Raw genomic sequence first — 22932 nt, 5'->3', positions numbered from 1 at the left:
GTTTTCAATAAGTGAGCACATAACCTCACTCAGACTGCAAAGGATCTGTGACTGGTTTAGTTCAGCAGAACCCTGCAGGCGCTTTTTGGAAGACAGACTTGAGGAAAAGCTTATTAATCTCATTACTTGTTTCTCAATGTGTCTGTTTACTCCTATATTTATATAGATATAGAGGGGTGGTATGTGTGTGTGTGTGCGTGTGTGTGTGTAAAATATATAAAATTGAAAGATACACATACAAAGATGAGCTGCAAAGTAAAGGTACAGAGGTGTAGAGATATACCTATATCTGCACTCTGCATCTCATCTCGGTATCTCTCTTTCTCCACTATCGCTTCCCAAATGTTTGTATGAAATTTATCTTAAATCAATTGAAATATATTCAAAGGGAAAAAAGTATATACAATTATGTTGATGAAATCAGACCACACCAGTATAAAATTTCCTTCAGTTATGACTTAGTAAAATAATTGCAGGCATGAAATAGATACTGCACTATTCCAGAACTGACCCCTGAGAGACATTTCATGTGTATTTAGTCAAGAGGAAACTCATTGGGCAGTAGGACTTTACTAATTTGATGCAATTGAGTTACACAGGTACAGTTCCAAACTGCTAAGACATTAGAGTGAAAACTTTATTTTGTAAACCTTACACAACATCACTTCTCAGCCTTTTGGCTAAGATCAAACATAGAAGCTATTACCAGATTAATATCTGATACGTCCCCTACGTGGGGGCAGTATTTGAGGCAGTTTTGCCTAGTGGATAGAGCACAGGCCTGGGACTTGGAGATCCGGTTTCTATTCCCAGCTTTGCCACTGGCCTGTTGGGCGACCTTGGACAAGTCACTTCACTCTTTGCCTCAGTTTCCCCAATTGTAAAAAGGGGATAATGATGCTCACCTCCTAGATAAAGTGCTTTGATAACTGCAGATAAAAAGTGCTGTATAAGAGAGAGGCAATGTTGTTGTTATCACAAGGGGAAAAGCCATGATTCTACGGGACTTTTATATGTGTTCTAGTGCTGGTGTGGTGTTCTCCTTTATAATGTGTTCACAGATCATTGGTTCTACCAGTGTGACGCTTTCAGTGGACACAGACACACACTCTCTGTGTAGCCTCTCACACATACTAAACGGGGCAAATCCCTGTTGATGCAGTAGCCTACCATTCTTCTGTGGTGTTACTGACAACATTGTAAAACGAAATAATGTTAGTGTTTCCTAAAGTTCTTGGGTACTTGTTTATTCCATGCAGCTCTGCCTGTGAACTCCTTCAGTCTTGGAGAACTGGAGCTGTTTGAAGGAGAATTTGGGTCTTTTCATTTGCTTTTGGTTGGTGCAATGATCTGCTGCAGCATGTGCACTGTCTGTAACAAAAGTATTTTTGGAACAGAAGAACTGGTGATTTTTCTTGGCTTTCCTTGCATGTCACTGCGATCTCTGGGGTGCTGGATATGTGATGTATCACAGGCTGCAAATCTCACTAACAGCAGCTGTGCGGTGAATGTAAACTAGCAGTAACAGAAATAAAGGTTACTTCAAAGCTGAAGATAACTAACTTCCTCACTCTGTTTCATGTACCACCTGTCGATAAAGCTGGGGGTGTGTGTGGGGGGGAAGACCCTGCTTTTAAAACTCAACTGGCTCTTTATTAAGAGAACTGTTTACAGAGATGCTGCAACTGCAGCTAGGATTCTAGCCCTCTGTTAAGTGGTTTTGGATCAGTGCAGATACTCAGTTTACCTGATGGTTTTCTCATCACTGCTAGGCTACTAATCCACTCTGAGCTAGTCTCAACAGGTGTAATGATGCCACTTCTTTGCATGGTTGCCTATACTGTCAGTGGCTCCACCAGGATTAATGCATTCAATAGTTTCACAGGCTGCACATTGGGGTCTACTTCTAATTCCAGCTTGCTATCTGGATGTCCATCTCCTTGAAATATGTCCTGACATTCTGTTAGAATGCTGGACAGGGGCCTGGGTGCCTGTTCTTCCTTCTCTCAAATGAGGATACTTTGGTATTGTACTGCAAGCAAATCCATGATTTGCACTGCCCAGCAGTGGGTGGTACTCCAATGTGTCAACTACTATAAATTCCAAGTTATGTCTCTTGTTTCATGGGTTTCTTATTAAAGGCCTGCATTTGTCTATTGGTCTCAGAATGGTTTTATTGCACTTGGGTCATATTCCTCCAGTCTAATATTGATGCTTATCTGTGTTGCTGGGTTAAATTGCAGCTGGCTCCATGATCCATCTGGAATCTAACTGGTTGTTTATCTAATAGCATAGTTGCAAATATAGTGGTTGAGTGGCTGGCCGCCTTCTTCCTCAGTGTGCATAAACTGCAGGTTTTTGGGTTTGCTAGAAGTGCACTGCAGAAACTTTGTTGGAAGTCTCTACATCCTCAATCCCTGCATGTACTTTTGCCTTTCTTCCAGGGGTGGCTTCAGTATTGGGACATACATTGGTTTTGTTTCCCACATCCTTTGCACCACTACCAACAGGCTGGGCATTTTTCTTTCTGCCTTCGGTGTTGCTTTCCAAAGTATATACACTGCAGCATAATGTCTGCATTCTTGGCTGGTCAGTCTCTGCCCTACCTCCTGAGTTCCTTCAGCTTGAACCTGTGCACTTGTTCTACACTAGTAATTGTTGTTACTTTGATCCCGTCCATAGACAATTCAGCTGCCCTTGCTATTTGAAGCCACTTCTCCAGGGTTAAATCCCCTTCTTCCCACACTCTGTCCTGTTAACGAGAATCACGTGTCCCACACATAATTCTCTCTCCAATTAGGGAATTTTTAATGTCTCCAAAGTTACATGTGGATGCCAAAGTTCTCAGCTCTGTAATATAAGTATCAATTTCCTTTTCTGCTTCTTGGTTTCAGGTTAAAGAAAAGTAACTCTCTACAGTGACAAGGTGGGTGAGGTGATATCTTTTATTGGATCAGCATCCGAGAGAGACAAGCTTATACAGAGCTCTTCTTCAAGTGTCTCTACAGTGGCATGCTGTTTGGGTTTACAGTACTCAGACACTTTTATCAGCTGTTCCAGTGTTTCAAGCATTATTAGAGTGTTTTCTCACATACTTCTAATCTCTTCCTAATAAAATAGTAAAAAAGCACTATCTGTTCCTCACCTGTATCCCCTGTGGTCAGCTCTGTATGAAGGTATTATTCTTGCTTCCATTGCTTCCATTCCAATGAAAGGTTTTTTTGTTAAGAAATCCAGCATTCCTGGTGGTCCCAGTCCTCTGTGTGGCCTGTTTGCAGATACTGTATGTTTGCCTGCTAATCACACTCTCCTTCCTGTATTGGATCTCACTAGACTGAGTTGCCACCATGTTCCATGTACCATGTGCTGCATAACGACATGACAGGTCTCCATGTTTCTAAAACTAAACTGACTCTTTATTAACAAAAATATTTACAGCCATGCTACAACCACAGCTAGAATTCAAGCCATGTGCAAAACAGACTGGCTTCCTTCCTCTCTTGCCTTCTCCACATTATTTCCTCTTGCTCCTCCCTCCACATTCCATGACGATTTGCTACATGTTGGACTCTTAAATAGGTAAACCTTAGTATTGTTTCTGTTTGCTTTAGAATTAAATATAAGCTAATGGGAGTCATTCATGACCTGAATTATGAAATCTATTCACTGCAAGACTTTTAGTTATCTCAAGACATTTTGTCTAATTCTAAGATCAAAACAAAATTAAGATGTGCCCACTGTGGGACCCAGGCTTGTGGACTCAGTGTTTTCAAGCCCATGCTTGAGCGCTCACATTGCATTGTAAAACTGGGCTTATAATTGCTGGACCCGATTCTCACAGTTGTGCTAATACATCCATACTGCACTACACAGACCTTCTGATTTGGGTCTGCAGCGTGACCTGCATCCACACTGCAAAATGACAGGGCTTGGACCCAAGTCACAGCAGGACTCAGGTTCTGACACCCGCAACCCCTATCATAGAAACAAGTTCATAGAATATCAGGGTTGGAAGGGACCTCAGGAGGTCATCTAGTCCAACCCCCTGCTCAAAGCAGGACCAATCCCCAATTTTTGGCCTGGATCCCTAAATGGCACCCTCAAGGATTGAACTCACAACCCTGGGTTTAGCAAGCTAATGCTCAAGCCACTGAGCTATCCCTCCCCTGCGGAGTCAGAGTCCTAGGACCTGGGTTCTTAGTGTTTGCTGACCCAAGTCGCACTGACTTGTGTGTTGACAGATGCAGGGCTTGGGCCCAAACCTGAATCAGAGTCTGGGCTTAGTGTGCAGTGTAGACATACCCTCTGAGCACAGAGACACAGGGGAGGCAGCTTGATCCTCCCTGATCATGGGGCTCTCAGAGGCCCATTTGGCACCTGGTACAGATTAGGGCAACTCGGAGGTCTGGTCTAATTTGGGCCCTGGTTGCCATACTCCCTATGAACATAGTGGAAGACAGAATAGCCTCCTTCTGTCATCAGCTTTGGAGTCTCCTGTGGAGGTGGAGAGTGTACAGATGCAGAAGTCTGGCTGGGTTTATTTAAGCATCATTTGCTGTGTGCTGTACTTTTCTGTTTCCTTTCCATATCTGATTTATAACTCTGGCTCAGCATCCCTCAAGTTCATGTAAAGCAAAGAAATAAAGAGGCAACTGGGCAGCTAACCATTTTTGAAATGTGGATTTGGGGCCAAGTTCATTCTAGCCTAATGATGGGCATTCCAGAACTCTCCTTTCTCATAGCTGTGCTGGTGCCACCAGCTAGGGATGGTTGAAGAGGAAGGAGCAGTTAATTCCAGAGATGCTGGCTGGGAAAGAAAATGCAGCAAGGCTTCCTTTTCCTAGGCTACTTCTAATGCCACCAGCCTGGGTGAGAAAGGGCCTCAGAAACTCCTCTTTTTCTGGGCCACTCTTGCTGCCAGAAGTTGGAGTAGATGGGAAGGAAGACTTCCTCTACCCCTACTATCTGTTCTTCCTTCCTTCCATTTATCCTCCACTCTTTCTCTCTCACACACAGTGAAAATGAGGGCAAGGCATGTGGCTTGAGGAGGGAAATTGAAAGACAAGTTGTGGAGGGGTGGTGATAATGTATGTGGGGTGCAGAATGAAGAGTCAGTGAAGCAGGAGGAAGGCAGAGGTAGGGGAGAGAGGAGGGAGGAGGAGAAAGTGGCAGTGGGAGAGCCTATCCTCTGAGGGTTTCTATTTGAGCTGGGAAGTCATTTATTCTGCACAAAAGTGCTTTCTTAGGTTAGGAACCTGATTCCCATTAAAAATGGGACGTAGGCACCAAAGTCAGTTAGGCATCTTGAAAATGTTACCCGTAATGATTTAGAATATGAGAAAGAGTAAGTGGCATATGTGCACTGAAAGTTCACTTCATAAAACTTTTCTTGGCATCTCTATTTTTGGAATGGAACATGAAACTTGTTAGAATTTTTTTAGTCAAGGTATTTATAGTTACTGAAGCCAAAATATTGTTAGTTTCACTTACATTCTTTAGTGCACCATAAGTACATGGAACTTTGACAACACAACCAGAGGAACTAATATATACAGTATCTAGAATAATGTAAGTATAATGAAAAAACCCCTAGAGCTATGTATATGGCTATGGAAAATATCTTAATAAACGCAGGTTACTATAATTGCAAACTACCACACAGCCTGCTTACTTGATGGGGGTCCATAGGTAAAAGATGAAAGAAGAAAAGGACAATGTGAGGATTGTGGATCAGTAGAGACAAAGGCATAGGAGGAAGACAAGGGAAGGGAAGATAATGAAGAGGAAATGAATCTGAAAAGAGTGGAAATGAAGAGAAAGGGGAGATGATAAACAAAGATAAAAAAAACAGAGGAAAGGAATAACAGCAGTGGAGGCATAACAGACTGACAAAACAGTGGAGAAGGTTAATGGTGAATCCAAGAAAAAAAGACAGGAGGAAAAAGATGGGCAGGTAAAGGTGAAAAGAGAAAGAAAACAGAAGGTGAATGGAGAAAAGGTAAAAGACATTTTTTTTCAAGTCCATGCCCGAAAATATAACCAACACTTGTACACTGTGATTACAGCATCATGCACAGGGTTGGCCAAAGGATGTTGGGGACAGTTATATGGATCTTTGAGGCATCCCCAAATTTACCTGATATTTTTACATAAAAAGGAGATTGAGGGTTCAGGTTACCAGTAGCCTATGCTGGGAGAGCTTGCATAGAAACCAACATTTAACATAAAGTGTTCTGTCTAGGGAAAATCTGAAAAGAATATTTGCAGAATTTGCCCAGCTGTAGTCAGAATCATTGCAATGATGATGCAAAAAATGATGCCTTCTCATTTAGCTATATTTTACTTTCATGATAAAGCAGTGGATAACTTTTGACACTATTTGGCATCGCTTAGCTAATACTGCAGTGGAAGAATGAGCTGGATCCTATTCTGCCTTGTGCATCAACTAAATTGTCAACGGTAATCTGTTTAAAATGCTCACAATGGGTCAGATCATGTTATCGATTGTAAGCAGAAAGTCACATGGGTCTTAAGGAGGAATTTCTGCTTTAAAACTGATGGTATATTAATAAGATCTAATATCTATACTTCCACTTCACAAATTCTCAGTATTATAACTGTGTTGTATTCATCAGTTCCTGCAATACCAAGACAGGCCACACAGGAGGCAAAGATGTTCATCTAACTCAGCAAGTTATGAAGGACAAGCAAGCAAAATATTTAAGGACGGATCAGTTCATTGGTACTGACAGTGATGTGGGAAGCAGAAACACAGTGTAACTTTTGGATCCAGGCTACATTTACAGTAAACATAAAAGAAAACACTTTTTTTAAAAAAAATTTCACACTGACCATTTGATTTGGAGATGTTTGGAAGGGAATAAACACAGAATCCTGTGATATCATTTTCAGCATTATAACTTTGCTACTCCTTTTCTTTTGCACTTATATAACTTTTTTCATTCAAGGATCTCGAAGTGCTTTACAAGCATTAACAAACAAAGATTTTATGAAAGACATAAATTTTTGTGAATGTTAATAAATTTTTAATGTCAGAAACAGAGCTACACTGAACTGAGCCAAAATTCAGCGTAGCAGACATGATTTGCAGAAACATTTTTTTTTGCCGATTATTTTATCTGTCCTGTTTCTTTGGTGAAAACAAAAGAAATGAGAACTTAGGAAACTAATCTTGGTGGCATTTCTTCCCAGAGAAATAGACTGCAACTAAACTGCAGAGGCCGATGCTGGAGTTTGCAGTGTGACTGGCTACAATTTACTGGTCAGCCTTTTCTGGTGAGTGAGTGTAACTTTAGGATAACATCTGCAGCTTTTTATCTAAACATCTTTTGATGGGAAGAACCAGATCTTCAGTTTCAGCTGAGGATTTGTTCTAAAATGACAGTAGATGGATTAAATCCCTGGCATTCTTAGAAATGGCAGAGATAATAATTCCATAGTAATATAAAATTTCATTTTTGCTTTGAGACTCAAGGCTGTATTTTGGATGATCTTTTCCAAGGCCTGATTATTAATCAACCTCTGGGTTCTGAGGACTCATGAAATGTATTCCTTACCATTCTTAGGACTTGTCTAAATGCAGAGCTGCATAAGTTTAACAAAAAACATCTTTTTAATTTAAAGTGATTTAGATAAACTGGTGCAAAGAGCTGTGTGAAATGTGTATTTCATTTTAGCCTAAGTCAATTAGGAACAGGTTAATGACACCATAGAAAGACACTTAAACTGAAGCAAGAATGGCCACATAGGGTATGGCTATGTGGCAATTAAACACCGGTATCTGGTCCTTGTCAGCTAGCTTGGGGTAAGGGGCTGTTTAATTGCAGTATAGATGTTTAGGCTCAGGCTGGAGCCTGAGCTCTGGGACTCCATAAAGCGGGAGGGTTAGATGTGGATGCCTAATTGCAAGGTAGACTTACCCATAGGGGTTTGCACTGATTTAACTAAATCAGTTTAAATTAAACCAGTGCAAGGTATGTGTAGGCAAGGCCATAGTGTAGGTCTGGAATGATATGTATTGGAACGCTGACATGGTGATCCACATCCTTTCTTGTCCACTTGCAGATCCAATACTTCAGACTTGTATAGTAATTAATGAAAGTAGGCACAGCCAAGAGAAGAAAGGGAAGTGGTGGAAATTGCAATAACTGCACTTCAGATACATTCAGAGCTGGATAGTCAATGGGCTTAACAAAGGTAAATGCTGATAGTTCTTCATTTTCAAAACTCTTCATGGACTTGTGAAAGCCTGCTTCATGGATGTTCCATTCTGTACGTACCTTGCACCTATCTTTTCTAGGTTCCCTACCCACTTAGTAATAACATCTCTATGACGGCTTCGGTCAGAGAGACCCCCTGACGTGCTGAGACTACCTCTAAGCCCATTTTCCCTGCCAGCTTGGGACTTCAGAACCCTGTCTTGTTGAGCCAGACATGCCAGCCTGCTGCAAACACAGACTCAGGTCTGAACCACGTCCCCCAAAGCTGCAGGCTTTAACTGAAAACACCCTAGAAAGTGCTCCTGCCTCTAGCACCCAGACACTCAGCTCCCAATGGGATCGAAATCCCAAATGAATCTGTTTTACTCTGAATAAAGCTTATACAGGGTAAACTCATAAACTGGCTGCCCTCTTTAACGTTGATAGAGAGATATGCACAGCTGTTTGCTCCACCAGGTATTAATTACTTACTCTGGGTTAATTATTAAGCAAAAAGTGATTTCATTAAGTATAAAAAGTAGGATTAAAGTGCTTCCAAGTAATAACAGACAGAACAAAGTAAGTTACCAAGCAAAACAAAACACACAAGTCTAAGCCTAATACATTAAGAAACTGATTACAGATGAAATCTCACCTCCAGAGATGTTCCAATAAGCTTCTTTCACAGACTGGACTCCTACCTAGTTTGGGTCCATGAACAATTCAGCTTGTTGCAGGCCAACACCATTGTTTACATGTTAGTTTGAATGTTCCCAGGAAAGTTCAGATGTGGATTAGTGTCTCCCAAAATCCATTGTTAGTTACATACTCCCAATTACTTGAGTAATCCCTTCATAACATGTTGACCAAACTTTTCTTATGTGTTCCCTATAGCAAACACTTTAAATATAAGCATAGAGCCAATGCTCATAACTTCAGATATAAAAATGATACATGGATACAAATAAGATTAATATATTCAGTAGATCATAATCTTTGCAAAGATATGTTACATGGCATATCTAGCATAAAACATATTCCAGTTATGTCATATTTACACTCATGAGCATATTTTTATAAAGCATTATGGAGTGCAGCATCACAACTTCCTCTTCCCCCCATTTGCCTGGTGAAATATTGTTCCTGTAGGTAAAATAGAATTTAATAGGACCAAATGCTTAAAAGAACTGAAGGGGTCAAATCAAATGTTTCATTGTAGAACCATTAGCTATTCAGAATCTGGTACAGAAGTCATTTAATTTTTCTGTGAAGTAATAATTAAGCTAATTTAAATGTCCTTTTTTAATGCAGACACTTTTTTACAAATCAAATTAATCCTTTGCTTTGAAAGAAGACAAATTTTCTTGTTCATCTTTGCTCATTATGATACTTTAGCTGAAAAATAATTGCATGGAAAAATGGATCTAATGAATATACTTGTGTATATGAAAATGAAAATTTTGTTTCCTGCAGTGAAGCATTCTTGCACATTGCCCTCCTATCGAAAGTCATATTCTTTACTGCTGTCCATATGAAGCTGGCTCATTGAACAGAATATTTTCATCAAAATAACATTGTCACAAATTTCATTTCTTTGCTAGTAACACATTTTCTCAATCCAAACATTGTAAATGCCCTAGTGTAGTAATTATATTTAAAATGCTTTTAGTGGAATGATGTTACTGCTACAAATTAAATTTTTTGCTTGCTATCCTTCACTGGAAATACAGGATGTTTTTAGATTAAGCAGCATGATGCTAAACTCCAGTAAATCAATAGTCAGGAGTTGCAATGTCTTTTAATAAGTGGTAATAAATCCTAAAATGCCAATGATATTTATTTATCACTGTCATTATTCATATTGGTGGAAATCTGTTCCATTCCTCTGTTCTTTATTCCTATTTGGTTAATTGGGATAATATTCCTATAATTAAATGTAGCTGGTTTCATTCCTATTAGTATAAAATTCTACAGAACTGTCATAGGCAAGTTAAAGAACATAATACCCTCTTTGAAACCCACACTCCAAAATACACACATCCCAGGCACAAAATAGTCAGCTTCTTGTAAGGTTTCCATCACCACAGTAGCTGAGCACTGCTCAAGTTGGGTACTCAGAAAATGAGGTACACTTAACTAAAGGGCACTTCTGAAAAAGTGGTCATTAATTTCTGTGCACCAAAGATCCCCATCAGTAAAATGGGGACAATATATCCTTATCCTTATTTTGCTATGACCTGCCCCTAATGTAAGGACCCTTTGTCTGTGCCTGCCAGGGGTCAGCTCCCTGACTCCACCAGCCACTGGCAACACAAGTGCTCCTGCTCCCTGTCCCCATCCTGCACTCTCTACAAGTTAATGATAGGCACACTCCCACCTCAAACCTGCCAAGCATCACCTTGGAGTGCCCTGCCTCTCATCCACTGGACACTCACAGTATTTACAAAGTCACTGTTCCAGTGTACATCAGCTTACCAGTTACACCTTAGAACACAGCTCAGTTTAAAACACAGAGCTTAGGGCATGTCTGCACTACAAAATTAAGCCAACCTACCTTACATAGGCATACAGCCACCTCAGTAACTACATCACTTGGGCGTGTCTACATTTGCTCCTTGTGTCAGCGGTGCATGTCCTCACTGGGGCACTTGTATCAATTATAATCAGTGTGGGGCATTATGGGATGGCTTCTGAAAGCCAGTAACAGTCAATGTAATCAACACAGTGTCTACACTGACTCTATGTCGACCTAACTACATCGACATAGACTCTACTCTTCCCATGGAGGTGGAATTATTAAGTTGGCATAGTGGGGAAGTTACATCAGTGGGAGCAAAATTTTAGTGTAGACACTTCCATAGGTTGACGTAAACTTCCATGCATTGACCTACCTCTGGAATGTAGACCAGGCCTTAGATATGTTTATAATGAAAAGAACTAAAAGATAACTTAAAGTATGGAAATTCAAAAAGTAGCAAGTCAAAGTATTGGAAACAAATTTTCCATTGTTTTTTCTTGTGAACAGGACCCTCCCACTAGTTTCCCTCCTCTCCTCCCCCCCACCCATGTACTCCTTTCTTGCTGGTTTTATAATCTCTCTCTGAGTATTCGGCTCAGACTATAGATAGGCTTCTACTGAGAAGCAGACAATGAACACATGACCAGCCAGAGAGAGGTAAGTGTACCTTCCTTCCTGCCTGACAGAAGCATGTTGATCACCTTTGTGTGACCTACCCTGACATAAATTTACTTTAAGAACATAACTTTCAGTATAGATACATAACTCCTTAAATATTAGCCATACATATATTTCACAATGACTATGAAGCCAGTACATTACTGGCTGTTGGTAAAGACCTCACATACCACACTTTGGCATGGTATTATGCAGACATCAGACCTGGAGACCGTGGTAAATCCCAATACACTCCTTACATCCTCTGCCACTTGGCACTAGAGTGACCAGACAGCAAGTGTGAAAAATCGCGATATGAGGTGGGGAGTAATAGGAGCCTATATAAGAAAAAAACCCTAAATCGGGACTGTTTCTATAAAATCTGGATATCTGGTCACCCTAGTAGGCACCAAGTGTTCCCTGCTACTTTATTCCTTGTTTTGTCATTCTGGCGTGTGACTTTTGGTATGTCTGTTTCTCAGTTTACCCATTGATTAATATTTTGCCTTATAAGATGAATGTACATTAGGAAAGTACTTAGAGATAATCAAAGGAAAACTTATATGGCAAATATCATTAACCTTAAAGATAAGATGCAACTCCGCATTTCATATCATATTTTATTTTCAATAAGTGTTATGCTAGCTTTCTCACGTATGGAGAGGTTTCAGTAATGAATAGCATGCCTTGCATCTGTAGATGCACTGTTGTCCTGCTTGGCGGGTAGCTCCAAAACTGTCAGCTTTGTTTTTATTGATCCAAAGGATAGAGTTACAACATGCTTATTGCTTTCTATGACAACCCGTGGCCTTTTGATGTTAGGAGGATTTCACTGAGCCTGCTCCCTGAGTCCGGCTGGTGGCTTCCCATAAAATGATTCTGGTTAACTGAGTCACGTAGCTGCTGGGTGATATCAGCTAAAAGACAAGAAGTGTGTTCAAGAGCCCAGCTAGTGGGGCTGAAATACGTATTGAAAATGTATTAAGAATGCTAATTCCAAGGGCCTTGTGGGAAGTAAGATGTGTAGGGCCTCAGACTTCTGCAACCTGCACAACACATCTGGAGGGGCAGATTACTGCTGAATGTCTTTGGGGGCGTGCCAACATAGGTGTCAACTCCATGGGTGCTCCAGGGCTGGAGCAACCACAGGGAAAAATTAGTGGGTGCTCTGGACCCACCGGCAGCCAAGCTCCCTTCCCCTCCACCCCAACTCCTACTCCGCCTCCTCCCCTGAGCTCACCATGTCCCCACTCCTCTGCCTACCTCCCAGAGCTTCTTGCCCGTCTGCTGCCAAACAGCTGGCTGGCTGCTCCAGGGTTGGGGGGGGGGGAGGAGTAGGAACGTGGAGCGCTCAGCTTCCCATGACCTTTCTATTCTCTTCTATGTCGATAACAGGCTACCTTCTTAGGAACAAATTAGAAAGTCTGAAATACGAGACTTAAAGCCTGGTTACATAAACCTGGAAAGCGCCCAACTGGGACAAAGAGTAAAGAGATGTGCAACATGGAATTCTCTTTAGTACCAGATCTAAGGTACTAATTTAATTCAATGACACTTGCATGGCCCCTATTAAGCCCAGAATGGGAGCAGATCAATGGTGCCAGCATAATCCAATTAGAATTCTAACTTATATATTTTTCCCCTACTTGATTGGATTGTGGTTTGAAATTTAAACCAAAGGATAGTCCAGGGCATAGTACTGATAATCTGCATGTACACTAAAACCACAACCTGGCTGCTGCTCACTTATAAATATTCTACTTCCTCAGCCAGCAGCAGCAGCATGTTTGACAGCAGGCACAGAAGTGTGTGATATTTCCATGAAATCAGCCACCCACGCCCAGCAGAAATGACCTGTCGTCTTAAAGATAAAAGCATTGAAGGCACCAGGGTTTAAAGTGGTGGGTGAAGGTTGTTTTGTGAGCTCCTGAGGAAGAGGATGTCCTTGTGCAATTGTGCAGAGTCCCTGCCTGTGGAAGTTACAGGAAGGGAGGAAATGGGGCACTCTAGAAGTGGTGCCAAAAAAGAAGCCAGTGTCACCTTAGGACTCAGGGCACATCTACACTTAAAACATGGCATCAGTGCAGCTGTGCTGCTGTAACGCTTTAACGGAGATGCTCTAAGCTGACAGGAGAGAGGTCTCCTGTTGGTGTAGTTAATTCACGTTCTCGAGAGGTGGTAGCTTTGTCGGTGGGAGAAGGCCCCTCCCGCCCCCAACATAGCGCTGTCTACATGGGAGTTTAGGTTGGCATAACTACGTCACTCATGGGTGTGGATTATTCATACCCCTGAGCGATGTAGTTATACTGATATAGATTTTTAGTGTAGACCAGACCTCAGGGGAAGATTAACTTGTCCCTCCACCACTCCAAGTTCTGAAAGAAGGAACACATCCATGATCATATTAGGTGGGGAAACCCAGCAGAACGTTCTACAGGGATGGACAAATTGTATCTTATACTCAAAAAGAAAAGGAGTACTTGTGGCACCTTAGAGACTAACAAATTTATTAGAGCATAAGCTTTCGTGAGCTACAGCTCACTTCATCGGATGCATTTGGTGGAAAAAACAGAGGAGAGATTTATATACACACACACAGAGAACATGAAACAATGGGTTTATCATACACACTGTAAGGAGAGTGATCACTTAAGATAAGCCATCACCAGCAGCAGGGGGGGGAAAGGAGGAAAACCTTTCATGGTGACAAGCAAGGTAGGCTAATTCCAGCAGTTAACAAGAATATCAGAGGAACAGTGGGGGGTGGGGTGGGAGGGAGAAATACCATGGGGAAATAGTTTTACTTTGTGTAATGACTCATCCATTCCCAGTCTCTATTCAAGCCTAAGTTAATTGTATCCAGTTTGCAAATTAATTCCAATTCAGCAGTCTCTCATTGGAGTCTGTTTTTGAAGCTTTTTTGTTGAAGTATAGCCACTCTTAGGTCTGATCGAGTGACCAGAGAGATTGAAGTGTTCTCCAACTGGTTTTTGAATGTTATAATTCTTGACATCTGATTTGTGTCCATTCATTCTTTTACGTAGAGACTGTCCAGTTTGGCCAATGTACATGGCAGAGGGGCATTGCTGGCACATGATGGCATATATCACATTGGTAGATGCGCAGGTGAACGAGCCTCTGATAGTGTGGCTGATGTGATTAGGCCCTATGATGGTATCCCCTGAATAGATATGTGGACAGAGTTGGCAACGGGCTTTGTTGCAAGGATAGGTTCCTGGGTTAGTGGTTCTGTTGTGTGGTGTGTGGTTGCTGGTAAGTATTTCCTTCAGATTGGGGGGCTGTCTGTAAGCAAGGACTGGTCTGTCTCCCAAGATCTGAGAGAGTGATGGGTCGTCCTTCAGGATAGGTTGTAGATCCTTGATGATGCGTTGGAGAGGTTTTAGTTGGGGGCTGAAGGTGATGGCTAGTGGCGTTCTGTTGTTTTCTTTGTTGGGCCTGTCCTGTAGTAGGTGACTTCTGGGTACTCTTCTGGCTCTGTCAATCTGTTTCTTCACTTCAGCAGGTGGGTATTGTAGTTGTAGGAATGCATGATAGAGATCTTGTAGGTGTTTGTCTCTGTCTGAGGGGTTGGAGCAAATGCGGTTATATCGTAGAGCTTGGCTGTAGACAATGGATCGAGTGGTATGATCTGGATGAAAGCTAGAGGCATGTAGGTAGGAATAGCGGTCAGTAGGTTTCCGATATAGGGTGGTGTTTATGTGACCATCGCTTATTAGCACCATAGTGTCCAGGAAGTGGATCTCTTGTGTGGACTGGTCCAGGCTGAGGTTGATGGTGGGATGGAAATTGTTGAAATCATGGTGGAATTCCTCAAGAGCTTTTTTTCCATGGGTCCAGATGATGAAGATGTCATCAATGTAGTGCAAGTAGAGTAGGGGCATTAGGGGACGAGAGCTGAGGAAGCGTTGTTCTAAGTCAGCCATAAAAATGTTGGCATACTGTGGGACCATGCGGGTACCCATCGCAGTGCCGTTGATTTGAAGGTATACATTGTCACCAAATGTGAAATAGTTATGGGTGAGGACAAAGTCACAAATTCAGCCATCAGGTTAGCCGTGACAGTATCGGGGATACTGTTCCTGACGGCTTGTAGTCCATCTTTGTGTGGAATGTTGGTGTAGAGGGCTTCTACATCCATAGTGGCTAGGATGGTGTTTTTAGGAAGATCACCGATGGACTGTAGTTTCCTCAGGAAGTCAGTGGTGTCTCGAAGATAGCTGGGAGTGCTGGTAACGAAGGGCCTGAGGAGGGAGTCTACATAGCCAGACAATCCTGCTGTCAGGGTGCCAATGCCTGAGATGATGGGGCGTCCAGGATTTCCAGGTTTATGGATCTTGGGTAGCAGATAGAGTACCCCAGGTCGGGGTTCTAGGGGTGTGTCTGTGCGGATTAGTTCTTGTGCTTTTTCAGGGAGTTTCTTGAGCAAATGCTGTAGTTTCTTTTGGTAACTCTCAGTGGGATCACAGGGTAATGGCTTGTAGAAAGTGGTGTTGGAGAGCTGCCTAGTAGCCTCTTGTTCATACTCTGACCTATTCATGATGACGACAGCACCTCCTTTGTCAGCCTTTTTGATTATGATGTCAGAGTTGTTTCTGAGGCTGTGGATGGCACTGTGTTCTGCATGGCTGAGGTTATGGGGTAAGCGATGCTGCTTTTCCACAATTTCAGCTCGTGCATGTCGGCGGAAGCACTCTATGTAGAAATCCAGGCTGCTGTTTCGACCTTCAGGAGGAGTCCACCCAGAATCCTTCTTTTTGTAGTGTTGGCAGGAAGGTCTCTGTGGGTTAATATGTTGGTCAGAGGTGTGTTGGAAATATTTCTTGAGTCTGAGACGTCGAAAATAGGATTCTAGGTCACCACAGAACTGTATCATGTTCGTGGGGGTGGAGGGGCAAAAGGAGAGGCCCCGAGATAGGACAGATTCTTCTGCTGGGCTAAGAGTATAGTTGGATAGATTAACAATATTGCTGGGTGGGTTACGGGAACCATTGTTGTGGCCCCTTGTGGCATATAGTAGTTTAGATAGCGTAGTGTCCTTTTTCTTTTGTAGAGAAGCAAAGTGTGTTTTATAAATGGCTTGTCTCACTTCAATCTCTCTGGTCACTCGATCACAGACCTAAGAGTGGCTATACTTCAACAAAAAAGCTTCAAAAACAGACTCCAACGAGAGACTGCTGAATTGGAATTAATTTGCAAACTGGATACAATTAACTTAGGCTTGAATAGAGACTGGGAATGGATGAGTCATTACACAAAGTAAAACTATTTCCCCATGGTATTTCTCCCTCCCACCCCACCCCCCACTGTTCCTCTGATATTCTTGTTAACTGCTGGAATTAGCCTACTTTGCTTGTCACCATGAAAGGTTTTCCTCCTTTCCCCCCCTGCTGCTGGTGATGGCTTATCTTAAGTGATCACTCTCCTTACAGTGTGTATGATAAACCCATTGTTTCATGTTCTCTCTGTGTGTGTATATAAATCTCTCCTCTGTTTTTTCCACCAAATGCATCCGATGAAGTGAGCTGTAGCTCACGAAAGCTTATGCTCTAATAAATTTGTTAGTCTCTAAGGTGCCACAAGTACTCCTTTTCTTTTTGCGAATACAGACTAACACGGCTGCTACTCTGAAACCTGTATCTTATACTGAAGCACAAATAGAAGTAAAAAAGGAAGAATGGGCCTTTGGTCTCAAAGAATTCCTAGAGGTCCCTTTACCTGGCTGCAACTGGCTTCCCTTCATGGGTTTTGCTGACTCTTTTATGTCTCCGTTCAGCTGAGCACTTATGCATGCACTTAAATCCTATTGGTGTGCACACTGCTTTTCAGGCCAAACAAGAGGTCTCCAGCAGTCTCCCCACCACATCACTGTTCTTCTGTCTTCAGAGAGAGATAGGAGTGAGACACGATTCCCACAGAATTCTGCCCTCTTGGAGGGGAGGAGCAGTCCACCAGAGATGTCTCCCCCAAAGTTTCCATTGCATCCCATCCTACATATATCAGTTTGATATTGGTTGAAGGCTGCTCTGTATCTTAACTGTACCAGCTCATAGTCTGATAGACTGCTAACACTATAACCGCTAACACCAGGTCTGAGCATGGCCCTAATTGTTATACCAACTAAATGATACATACATAGCTTGATTCTGCAAGGTTCTGTGCTCAATCCAACAAGAGAATTTAAGGACATGCTTAACTGTAAGCACATAAATACTCCCGTTAATTACAATGGTACTGCTCACATGCTGAATGTTAAGTATATACTTAAGCTCTTTGCAGGACTGAGGGGAGAATGCTCAGCATCTTGTAGGATCAAGCCCTGAATGAGTGAAGACAGGCTTTTCTATCAGACTATGAGCTGGTACAGTTAAGGTACAGTTAAGGTGTATAGTTTATCCAAATCAAGGGAATTGGATCTGCTTACACCAAGCCTGGATTTAACCATAAATATTTATTCCCATTTATTATGAATAAAAAAAGTCTTAAAACGTGTCAATCTGAGAAATAAAAGGGAAGTATAGTGGGGTGGTGAAGAGCTTAAATCAGCCCTGGGAGAGGGCTGGGGCAGGAGAAAAGCTGGGCTGATTGGGAAGGCAGCCACAGCTGGGGCCATGCCCCAATCAAGCCATAGCTAGCCCTATAAAGAGGCTGGGAGCCAGGAGCTCAGGCAGTCTCTTTCTGGTAGTAGAGAGAGATGGTCCTGGCTGCTTGGGAACAGAGTAAAGTACCTAGAGTGGAGCAGGGCTGGGGGAAGGCTAGAGGAGCTGGGGGAGTGCCAGTCTGGAAACCCCCCAGGCTGCAGGCCTTTGATGAAAGACCAGGAAGGGTACTGGGGTTGCAGAGATGTGGCCCAGGGTAGGCCAAGTCAGCAGGTCCAAACCCTCCCCTTTGCCTATGATGAATGGCTTGTACACTGCAGTCTGCCGCAGTGAACGGGAGCTAGATTGTGATTCGCAGTAGCCATAGACTGAGGTGAGGTGAGGATAGAGGGTTGGGGTCTCCCTGGGATGGGGAGACACATGGAATGGTGTATGGCCAGGGGACAGCAGCCAGGGGGCAGTACCCAAGGTAAAGGGGCACCAGGGTCTGGGAGGGACACGGGGGCCTGAGGCATGCGGGATGCTGGCCTGCAGAGGGCGCTCCAAGGCTGGAAAAAGAGCTAATTCCCAGGATGACAACAGGAGGTACTGCAAGGGTGAGTCTCCCATCGCCACAGGAAGTATGAAAAGCTATTGGAATTTAAACTGGTGCTGGTATCTTTTAGCTAGAAAATGAAGATGAAAAGAATCACAAGTGCCTGACTCTGCCAGCTAAAGGATATGCATACATTTTGCAGGTAATTCCATACAATTATTATGTTAAGCATCTTCTGTGACATTAACAGAACCCATTTGAGATCAATAGTGTTAACCACATTGAATTCTTTGGGCTAATGCTTTAAATGATCAGAATCACATCATTTGGCATTATTTAATCGTCTGTCCCTGTGGCCTATAAACAGCCATCTCTCTTCACCTTTCCTAAACGCTTCAAATACTTAGAGCCCTGCAAATCCATGGATATCTGCTTTATACCCACAGATCATTTTTGCAGATCACGAATCAGAGGCGGATACAAATTTTGTATCCGTGCAGGGCTCTACAAATACTGTTTAAAAAGATTAGTTCAGGTTTATTACTTGCTGGTGCTGAGATTCTCCATAAGGCCTCATTTCACCACTGAGTTATACTAGTTTGTACTGGCATGACTTAACTGATTTCCTGGCCACTGACTTCAGTAGAGTAAATGATGGTGTAACACAGCGGCAAATCAGGTTCAGCTGTGTAGATTTTTGATATATGCAGTGCTTATAGCCGTGTCGATTCCAGGATATTAGAGAGACCAGATGGGTGAGGTAGTATCTTTTATTGGACCATCTTCTCTTGATGATAGAGACAAGCTTTCGAGCTACACAGAGCTCTTCTTCAGGTCTGGGAAAGGTACTCAGTGTCACAGCTAAATGCAAGAAGGAACAGATAGTTTAGAATAAGTAATTAGTACATATTCTAAGGGACCATTCAAGGTGAAGTGGCCTGTTAACACCCCTGTCGTCATAAGACAAAATGTGTGGGTTACAGCTTGATAAGCACATACATCCGGTATCTTTATTAAGCCCATGATTCTTGGAGTCTAGCAATGCTATACATTTAATTTTAAATTTTAATTTTTTGATGCAGCTCTGGAGCTGGACAATAATGTTTCACTAGACTTTTGCTTTTGATGCATATTTCTGCTGAGATGTTTTACAGTTGTATTTGTGGATCGGATGATTATTTGTTATTGTGATGACTTTCCAGTAGAGTTTTTGCATGGAGGTTGTATGACGGAGATACTGAGCTATGATTGCACAGACTATAACTGTCGGAGAATTTATGGGCAGAGTAGCTTAGAGTTTTACTGAGAACCCTTTTCCTTAAAATAGGAACCTAATTCTTAGAACTATGTTGTAAGACTAGAAGGGCTCAGGTTCAAACTCTTATGTGATGAGTGAGAGCTGAGTATGGAATTTTAGCCAACTGTGAGGAATAAAGGTTGCTATCCACTACTGAACATTTAAGAATGATAAATGATGACAACATCCTGAAATACTGTGCTGATGCCAAGACAGTAGCCAGTGTGACGGGGCAAGGCCAGATGGCTATGGAAGAGTAGTGGGAGATAGATATATTAGCTCCAGGCTAAACAAATCCCTGGTACCAGGATAAGTGAAATGGCAGCTGCTCCAGGTCAATTAAGACATCTGGGGCCAATTAAGAACTTTCCAGAAGGCAGGGAGAAGGCTAGGTTGATTGGGACACCTGAAGCCAATCAGGGGTTGGCTGAAACTAGTTAAAAGCCTCCCAGTTAGTCAGGTGGGTGTGCATGTCAGGAGCTGTGGGAAGAAGTTGTGCAGTTGGAGAGGCTGAGTAGTACCACCATATCAGGCACAAGGAAGGAGGCCCAAGGTAAGGGTGAAGTGGAGCTTGAGGAAGTGAGGGCTGCTGTGGGGGAAGTAGCCCAGGGAATTGTAGATATCATGTTTCTAAAACGTCAGCTATCACTGATACTATTAGGTTCCCTGGGCTGGAGCCCAGAGTAGAGGGTGGGCCTGGGCTCCCCCCCACCTTTTCCCCCTGATTAATCACTGAGACTGGGAGACAACAGACTGTGCAAGGAAGGATAACTTCTCCTCACCTCCCACCCTGGCTTATGATGAAAATGGCTCAGTAGACTGTGACCCTTGTCTCTAGAGAAAGAAGGGTTACGTGGAGGGTCACAGTGAGCCTCTGAGGATAGCGAAATCCACCAGGAAACGTGGGACCCATGGAGGCAAGGACAGAGCTTTGTCACAACTGGAGTCAGCAGTGGGATTTCGTTCACAGCATGGCAGAAGAAAGAGGGTTTTTTTTGTTTGTTTGTTTTTTAAAAAGTGCACTGGGGGTTTGGATTTTTTTTGTTTTTGTTTGTTTGCTTTGTACCACAATGGAGGAGGTGGAAAGAGCTCTGGTACAAACCATGGCAACCCAGCAGGAGGCCACCCGGGTTCAGGCAATGGCACAACAGGAGTCTATGCAGCTACAGTAGGAAACCAATCAATTATTGATGAGCCAGGCGACCCAAGATCGTGCTCTCTTGAGAGGTGGTGGACCAGCTGAAGATCCTCACCACCCAGGCTCAGGGGCCCAACGGGACGCAAACCTTGAGGGCCACTGTTTGTCTGTCAAAGATGACATCAAGAGATGACGTAGAGGCATATCTCCTCTCATTCAAAAGGACTGCTCAGCGTGAGGCATGGTCCCAGGAGCAGTGGGCCAGCATACTCGCCCCTTTTTTGTGTGGAGAGGCCCAGAAGGCCTACTTTGACTTGCCTACCACAGATGCCACTGACTATACCTGTCTGAAGGCAGAGATCCTAGCACAAGCAGGGGTAACAGCAGCGGTAAGGGCCCAGAGGTTCTATGAGTGGAAATACCAGGAGAACAAACCCCCGAGGTCCCAGCTATTCGACTTCATACATCTCGCACGGAAGTGGTTACAGCCCGAGGTGTGCAGGCCGGAGGAGATTTTGGAAACCCTGGTCATAGACCATTACATGCGGGGACTGCTGCCAGATCTCCGCAAATGGGTAGGTCAGAACAATCCGTCCATGTATGACGAGATGATCACACTGGTAGAAAGACAGATGACAGCCAGGGGACTGACCTGACTACCCAAGGAAGGCTCCTTTTGAAGCAAACACCTGACCCCAACCCTGGAAGGTTGGTCAGCCAAACCCGTGGGGAGTCCTAAGTGGAAGAAGGGGGAGGCCGAAAACCAGTGGGGATCCCAGAAGGAAGGGATTGGCCTGAGTGGGGGGAGCCCCGGGACGTAACCCCCAGGATAGGGGAGTGAGTAAAAGCAATTATAGATGTTATGCATGTGGGGAGTGGGGACACATAGCAGCACAATGTCCCAGCACTGAGGAGCCTATGCAATGTAACTTGGGGGATTGGGAGGTCCTATGCTCCCTTATCCACCTCGCGGGGGTCTCATTAGCTCCGCATAATTACACCGGCCAGTGAGGATAAATGGAGCAGAGACTACCACGCTTGTGGACTCTGGGAGTACTATCACCCTCATATCGGGTAAGCTGGTAAAAAATAGTCAGCTGCTACAAGCCAAATGCATAGCAGTGATGTGCGTGCATGGGGCTGTGAGCCATTACCCCACCATCCCAGTGGAGATAAAGGTTCAGGGAAACCCCATTGAGGTGACCGTGGGCGTAGTTCCTAAACTCCCATATCCTGTAGTCATTGGGAAGGACTATCCTAGGTTTGATAATTTACTCCCCCCGGAGAGGCTGGAGGGAGGTGGGGACCCTGAGGACAGCAGCTCGTCACCGGGGGAATGTCAACCCCTGATGTTCGCTGAGATTTCTCAGTATCTTTTTTCAGCCCCCAAAAGACCTGGAAGACAAAAAAGGAGAGGAATGCCGCGAAGGCCTTGGGAACCCAGATCCTGACCCAGGGCCAGAAGGCCTCCCTAGTAGGCAGATTGACACGAGCAGCCAACAGAGAAACTTCCAGCACAGAAGGTGAGCCAGAAGCTTCCCCCAGCCATGACGGCGGCGAGCCATTGGAAGAAGCAGAAGCTGGCCCCCGGGAGCTTGGGCAGGTTAGTCCCGGGAGAGACTTTTGGGCGGGACCAGGCGGAGGACCCCAGATATGATAACGCCAGGAAAGAGGTGGCTGAGATTGATGGGATACCCATGGATGGGAAGGTCCGGGGTTCCGGACCTTACTTTATAGTGAAGAAAGATCTCCTGTACCGCATGATGCAAATGCAGGAGCAAGAGATACAACTTCTGGTGCCATGAAAACATCAAAAAGCCATATTGAGTCTCACCCACAGTCACCTGTTTGGAGGACACCTAGGGGTAGAGAACCCAGGCACGGATCCTGCGGAGGTTCTTCTGGCCAGGAGTACATGAAGATGTCCAGCGATACTGCACCTCTTGTCCGG

General features: G+C 43.6%; 1 non-coding gene across 1 annotated transcript; it reads left to right on the top strand.

Moving 5' to 3' along the window:
• Window positions 1–660: 660 nt before the first annotated feature.
• LOC119860840 lies at window positions 661–857 on the top strand. The gene has a single exon (XR_005294657.1). It is a non-coding gene; the product is annotated as a U2 spliceosomal RNA (small nuclear RNA).
• Window positions 858–22932: the final 22075 nt, after the last annotated feature.

Source organism: Dermochelys coriacea, chromosome 8 (assembly GCF_009764565.3).
Source record: "Dermochelys coriacea isolate rDerCor1 chromosome 8, rDerCor1.pri.v4, whole genome shotgun sequence".
In the NCBI taxonomy this organism is placed as follows: domain Eukaryota; kingdom Metazoa; phylum Chordata; order Testudines; family Dermochelyidae; genus Dermochelys; species Dermochelys coriacea.
Note: the sequence above shows the minus strand (reverse complement) of the source record. Positions and strands in the feature narration are given on the sequence as shown.